The sequence below is a fragment of the Anomalospiza imberbis genome, chromosome 6 (assembly GCF_031753505.1).
Source record: "Anomalospiza imberbis isolate Cuckoo-Finch-1a 21T00152 chromosome 6, ASM3175350v1, whole genome shotgun sequence".
In the NCBI taxonomy this organism is placed as follows: Eukaryota; Metazoa; Chordata; class Aves; order Passeriformes; family Viduidae; genus Anomalospiza; species Anomalospiza imberbis.
This window is the reverse complement of record NC_089686.1, coordinates 34,947,890-34,954,615: the sequence shown is the minus strand read 5'-3', so window position 1 is coordinate 34,954,615 and position 6,726 is coordinate 34,947,890. Positions and strand designations below refer to the sequence as shown.

Genomic DNA, 6,726 nt, shown 5'->3' with positions numbered 1-6,726 from the left:
TCTTCTGCATGCAACTTTTTTTGGTGAAATTTAGAGGACCAGTACTATTTTTGGAGCCCTTTTATGGCTGAAATTGGCTAACAAGTTTAATCATAAGGGTGACGAAGAGGGTAGTCTACAAGATTCCCATGAAAGTTCCATAAGAAACAGGTCTAAAACATACCTAAAATTAGGTGGAGTGTGCTGTGTTAGGAAGCAGGGCAGGTTTACAAGACAGAGAGAGCATGTGCAGCAGAACATGCCCTCTCCCAGGAGCATTCTTCAGGACTGCCTTCACAGCCAAATAGTCTATTCCAGCCCTCAGCTAGAAGCTCTTCCCACTGTTTATGATGGGCTTGTACTGAAGGATAAAGACCCAGGCACCGCTGAATCACGCATTTGCCACCTCCCACCACCACTAATGCACCATACACCACTTAGGAACGAAGGTTTGGGGTTTCTAGAAATAGAGTGAAATAAAATATCATGTCATCTGCCTGAAGATTCAGCAGCCTACATGTTCTCCCACACACGCTGCTATGAAGGTACCATACCAGTGCTTTGGGCAGTCCTTGGGCTGTTGCTTTGGGAGCAGATTAGATTCAGGCTCCAACTCCTGCTGCAGAGACAGGCACACACACCAGCAACGTTTATCAGGGGTAGTGGTCCTTTCTGCATCAGGGTAAACCCTGCAGGAGATCAGAACAGAAGAGTGTCACCAGTAATATTACAAGTACAGCTTCTTTTTTCTCTCGCAGGAACAGGATGATCTTACTGTAACCAAGCCTGAATTCAAGCCCCTCTTCTCAATATATCCCATCCCATCACTGCAAAATGCAAAACCTGGTAAATAAAATTCCTAATGTATCCTAGCAGGGAGAAGACTTTTTTCAGAAAGTGTCTATTTAGATAATCTCTGCAGTGCTCAGATACCATGGAAATTAGTAAAGAATAATATCATAGTGAGCCTGCTGCACTGCAGCTTTACGTATCATTTACTGTTGCCAAGATTAAAACACTCTTGGGGTCTCTTCCCCCAGGCTGGCCCCAGTAGGTTGATATATTTTGTGATCATTTTGCACTTTCCACAAATTTCACCATCATATTGTTTCTAACCATCTTTCCTTTCCCTGAACCTACAGCTCCTTGCTGTTCAGTACTCTCCAGGAACAGCTTCCAGGTAATGCCTATTCCTTCATTTGGTTCCTGCATGGGGGTTATTCTGAATACAGATTTCAGACTATTTAACATTGCGTATCTCATCATGGCTCCCTGATTCCCTTGTGCTCTCCACTGATACTTTGTTGCCAGCTATCCTAAATTAGCAGAATCTGGGGCAGTTTTAAAAGTGGCTAAGTCTATGTCAGAACCAAGGCAATTTGAATCATCTTTGATGAACTCTTTTTAAATGCTTTACTGAGACCCAAATTTATTCCACCTTATCACATGCTCCTTGAATCTACTTCGCTTGCAATTCTACATGGTAGATTCATTTAAAATTCATTTTGCTGAGGCATATGTACATTTGCTAGACTGCTTATCCTATATTCAGAGGAAACTGCCTTTTAGGCAAGCTTTTGCTGCTGGGAAGTCTGAAGACCAAAGTCCAAAAGGGTTTAGTTCACACCCAGCCCCTGCAGTGATTCACTCATTGGAAGAGATTTCATCTCAGTCTCCAACTTCATGCTGCCTTCTTATGGGTCACAGGCATGTTAGAGACTCTTGTCTTCTGCTCCTTTTCTGTGATAGTCGATTGTGATAGCAAGCTCCCAGCCTCAGTACTCCCCTTGCCAGAGTCCTGCAGGAATACCTGATTTCTTCCTAGCCCTGGCAACTACTGTGGAGCTCAATTCAGTCAGATGGGCAGCATCCAGAAGACCTGCCTTGTGGGATATAGACTAGGCTACAGATTTCCCTGGACAGTTTTCTAGCATATTCATCTGATGACAAAAAAGTCATGCATTGTTTTCTTTAAGTGCTTGAGGCAGGAAAAAACATCAGTCCAAGAACTTAGGAAAAAGCTTTGGACTGTCTGTAAATATGTGCAGAATACTAATTATTCAGCCTTGCTGAAGATTTTGGGCTTTTTTTCTCTTTTTTTTAATATCTGTTATTCAGGGTGTAGCCCAATTCAAAAACCTCTCTATATGTAAAGAAATCCCAGAACAGACAGGAATAACGGATGACTTAAGCTGTATAAACAGTGTATTATCAAAACACATGGTAGGTCCCAGCCCAGGGGTGGCTGGCCATGAGTACATGCATGTTCAAGTGGCAGCTGCACACCCCACAAGATGAGAGGTATTTGCTTGCGCTGTGCTTCTCTCACCTTGCAGATTCCTGATCAACACAATTGTGTTTGATCCCTGACCTTTGTAATCTATTCCATGTGCCAGTATCCACATTTGCAGATTTTCCTGAAGCAGGTATCTCTGTACCATGCAAGGTCAGGGATTGTCAAGAACATGGGTATCCTAGTTGGGAAGCAAAAGAAAGACTGAGAGGATTGCAGAAGGGAAGGTGTTTTATTGATAGAGAAGAGCAGATCACAAAATACTCAGATTCAGAACAGGGTAAGGGTGAACAATCAGTGACAAAAGGAATCCATGTCCATGCAGACAGCAACTGGTGATGTACCACAGTCAGTCATGGAAAATTACTTTTTAAACACCCCCAAGTACTCTGTTCTTTCCATGCAGCAATTCAGGGGATCCTGTTTGAATAAGCACATTCATAAGTAAAGACCAACTCTCCCAACCAGCTACTGCAGTGAGTGTTTAACAGGAACTCCTGGATCCTGAGACCCCGGTGCCCTTCACCCCTACCCAAGAAACACAGCCCATGCACCACTGCAGGGATGTGTCTTTCAACACATGCCAAAAGCGTGTCCTCAAAGTATTTTCCAATCACCTACTGTGGCTTCTAAAGCAATAAAAATGCAAAAAAAAATCTTTTATGCTGTAAGCATCTTCAAACGCTAGAGCATTTGGACTATTAACCTTCTTACTTTTGGATGCTGCAAGCATTTAAAGATCTGCCTGACTAAGCACCTTTCATTAACTAATGTAGCTGGAAGTCAGTGGAGGTAAATGAACAAACTAAACACAATGCAATGAATGACTGCAAAAAAGGTTGAGGTGGACTGCTAAAAACAAGGCAGCTTTATTCTGCAATTTCTCATCAAAACTAATGTTGATTTTCTCGGTTTGTGCTGACATTTTGATCCTTTTTTTATTTTTTTTTTTTTACTAGGGTGGTTCAAAGAGTAATTTCCACCACTCTGCCTATGAGGCAGGTTTGAAGATTTGTGGTGTTGTCTCCTAAGCTGTTGGCAAAACTTGAATCACTTACAAACAGAAGACTAAGGGTCAAGGGGCTAATGCTTGTAGCACAGTCAAGTGATGACAGGAAATACCTGAGAGGTTTATATATTATAAAGAGCAAGGACACAATCAGCAAAATACACCAGGATAGACTTAGTATTCAGGGGTAAAGGTAGGAAGGGAAAATGTAGAGTTTGAGGAAGGACTTCTTGGCAGTGAGGTATACAAAAATTGCCTCTCAAAATTAATGTGACAGAAGCTCTTCTGCTTGGTACATTTAAAATTAAGTTAGACAAAGCAATAGTGACTGAATGAGAGATAACAGTTCTGATCCAGCAGGAAGGCAGACTCAGGCTATTCTCATCCTCAACTCCTTGGAGCTGGCAGTTAGCATGATTGTTTCCAAGCAGGAAACTAAAAGTCTTCACAGAATAGCAGGTAGCAGAGAGCTATGCCTGTATCTACTACCATCTCTGGCAATTTTGGGACAGTTTGGAGACAGATCTATGAAGAACAGGAAAAAACATGAGGAATGCTTTTGAACTCTATGCTAAATCCAGAAATATCAAACACAAAAGAAAATTCTGAAATAAAGAGTGTGTGAGAGAAATTTAAAAGTAGTTTTTTAGTTTGCCTTGTAAAAGAGATGTGTCATCAATATTTATTTTCTGGAGCCAGATTAAATGAGGAAATTTATTACAGGAGATGATGAAAAAAAGCTGCATTCCTGTGGCAATAGAAGTCAGGGCTGGGCTGAGATGGATTCTACCACTGATTTCCTGCAAAACCCAAAGTCACCTCCTCTACCTTCCCCAGAGCAACCCTGATAACATGACAGTGGATGAGACTGTTTGCCAAATTTGCTTCATCTTATGCTTCTTGCTCAAATCACTCTGAAGACAAACCTCTCCCATCTGGGCTAAATATTAATCATGCACAGAAACAGGGACTTAGCTAACGTGTGGTTAGCAAAATCAAAGCCTACTATAGTGAGAATTTAATGTAAGTATTTAAACTCCTGAAGGCTAAAACAGCTCTTTTGCAAAGCTTCTCAGCCAGGTGCTGAGTTTCAGGCAGCCTTAACACGGTGGTGAGCCAAGAAGTTGAGTGGGAGACAGGGTCAAGGGCAGCTCGCTGCAACCACTCACAGCAGGATCCGATTGAAGGCATGATGTGGTATACTGTGGGTCTGGCTCTGTACCTGTTGCAGGTTTGGTGGATCCTTGATCCTGCATTGCAAGACATAGACAACCCTCAGGAAAAAAGAAAATAGTTGAAAAAGCCTGCCATAACTCCTGAAGACAGCAGACTTTTGAACTGGCACACAAAAGTGACCTACTCATTTCATGCATTTCCTTCAACAATAGCTGAGAACTTCAAGGCCCAGATGTGCAGCACCAGCACACCATCATACAGCCAAGTGATACTTAGAGATCTGACTTCAGCACATTAGGCAGTCCATTTGCTGCCTGTTTCTGCTACTACTGGGACTTGCACATGGCTAAGACATGATGGGAGGGAAAAGACACAGCAAGTTGGATTTGTGCTGCTGCCAATGACTGTTATCACAGGAGATGCATTGTTTAGATACTAGTCTGGGTCAGAGTCATCCCAAAGCTGCAGGATAAAGCAGCAGCTTTTGATCAGCAGCAACTCCCAGGGACCAGCCAGGCTGACAGCATCACTGGCTTTACAGGGAAAAGACTGGCAAAATGGAAGTATATTTTATGCTTGACAAATGGTAACTACTAGCAGTGATTGTCATCACTTTTTCTTCAATCCACACTTCCAAGTCTCAGGCTCATATTGCAATCTGGTTAATGCTCAGAAGGGAGAACCAGTCACACACACACACACACACACACTCCTATGTATTTTTCTGGGAAAAGTCACACAGTTGTAACAGGAAAAATGGGACAGTACTGAAACATTTCTCAGCTACAAGCCCTAGCCAAGCAGGGAGAACTGTGAAATTATGGGACAGTTTTCACGCAGAAAGGACAGATCCCAGTTTCAGGCTTCATTCAAAACCAGGTTATATAGAGCCTTTGAGAGCACACTGTAGGCAAGTCTTGAAGGGAGTTCAGAGGACAAGCAAATATAGCAACAAAAATTCACCATATACACCTTCATTTCAATTTCCTAAAGTTCCACAAAACCATGCATGAGGAAACCTGGTGTAGAGGCAGTAGAGGCAATGTTGTCCATACAACATATGTCCTCGTTCTCCTGGAAAACCATCTGGAAGTAGCTAGTACAGTGTTTTCCACTTGGCTTTCATGGCTGAAAGATTAGAAATACATATTTGTCATATATATTGGCATTCTTATTACCTCTGCAATTAATCTCACTACCTCTCCTGGCTAAGCAATTGCTTTCTAAAGCAGCTGACTGTACCCAATTAAGGAATAAGCTGTGTATATGAAATCACACATTCTCTCAGGAAAGGGGATTTTAAACTAAAGTTTATATTAAGTGAGGTTGGAAGGAAATCTATCCTGGCTTTTATCTTAATGGTCTTTTGAATGTCACCTTTCCATTTAGATCCTCTTGTAATAATCAGTGGCTTCCCACTTACACACAGAGGCTTTGGCAGCTCTTTTCATAATACCTGTCCCTTCAGGCAGCACTCTAATTCAGGCAGTTTGAGTGTCTATGCAAAGAAAAGCAGCGCTTATTAAGAAGAGCACACAAACTTCATCCACTCTAAGCCTCGTACATTAACCCCTGGTGAAAAGGATTTCCAGTTCCTCTTCATGGAATTGGAGGCTCATGAATACAGAAAACCCAGTGGATCAGCCTGTTACTTACGCTGTGTCCCCTAGCCTTCCTCTAGGACAATAGAAAGCTTCAATTAGGAACAAAATGAATCAGTAAAATATCAGAGAGTAAAATGATCAGACATCAAATATCTATGCGAGAATTATTAATGGTGCATGAATAATTTCAGAGTGACAGAATGGGCCAGGTTGCAAGGGACCACAATGGATCATTTGGTCCAACCTTAATGGTCAAGCAGGGTCATCCTAGAGTACATGGCATGGGATTGCATCCAGGCAGTTCTTAAATATCTCCAGTGAGCAAGATTCCACAACCTCTCTGACAACTGCACACTCACCCACAGAGTAAAGAAGTTTTCTTCCTTTTGTTCTGCTAAAACTTGCTGTGCATCAGTTTCTACCCATTGCCTCTTGTCCTATTGCTTTGGCACCCTAAAGAAGAGCCTGGCTCCATCCTCTTCAGATACTTAAATACATTGATGAGGTCCCCTCTCAGTTGTCTCTTCTTGAGGCTGAGCAGGCCCAGCTCCCTCAGTCTTTCCTTGCAAGAGAAATGTCTCAACTGCCTCTTCATCTTCGTAGCCCTTTGCCGGACCCAAGCCAGGAGCTCCATGTCTGTCTTGTACTGAGGAGCCCAGAACTGG

General features: G+C 42.4%; 1 long non-coding RNA gene across 1 annotated transcript; it reads right to left on the bottom strand.

Moving 5' to 3' along the window:
• Positions 1-713: 713 nt before the first annotated feature.
• LOC137475707 (uncharacterized) lies at positions 714-6,406 on the bottom strand. The gene is made up of 2 exons (XR_011000034.1): positions 5,513-6,406; positions 714-2,011 (listed from the first exon to the last, which is right to left on the bottom strand). It is a non-coding gene; the product is annotated as an uncharacterized lncRNA (long non-coding RNA).
• Between the last annotated feature and the right edge of the window lie 320 nt (positions 6,407-6,726).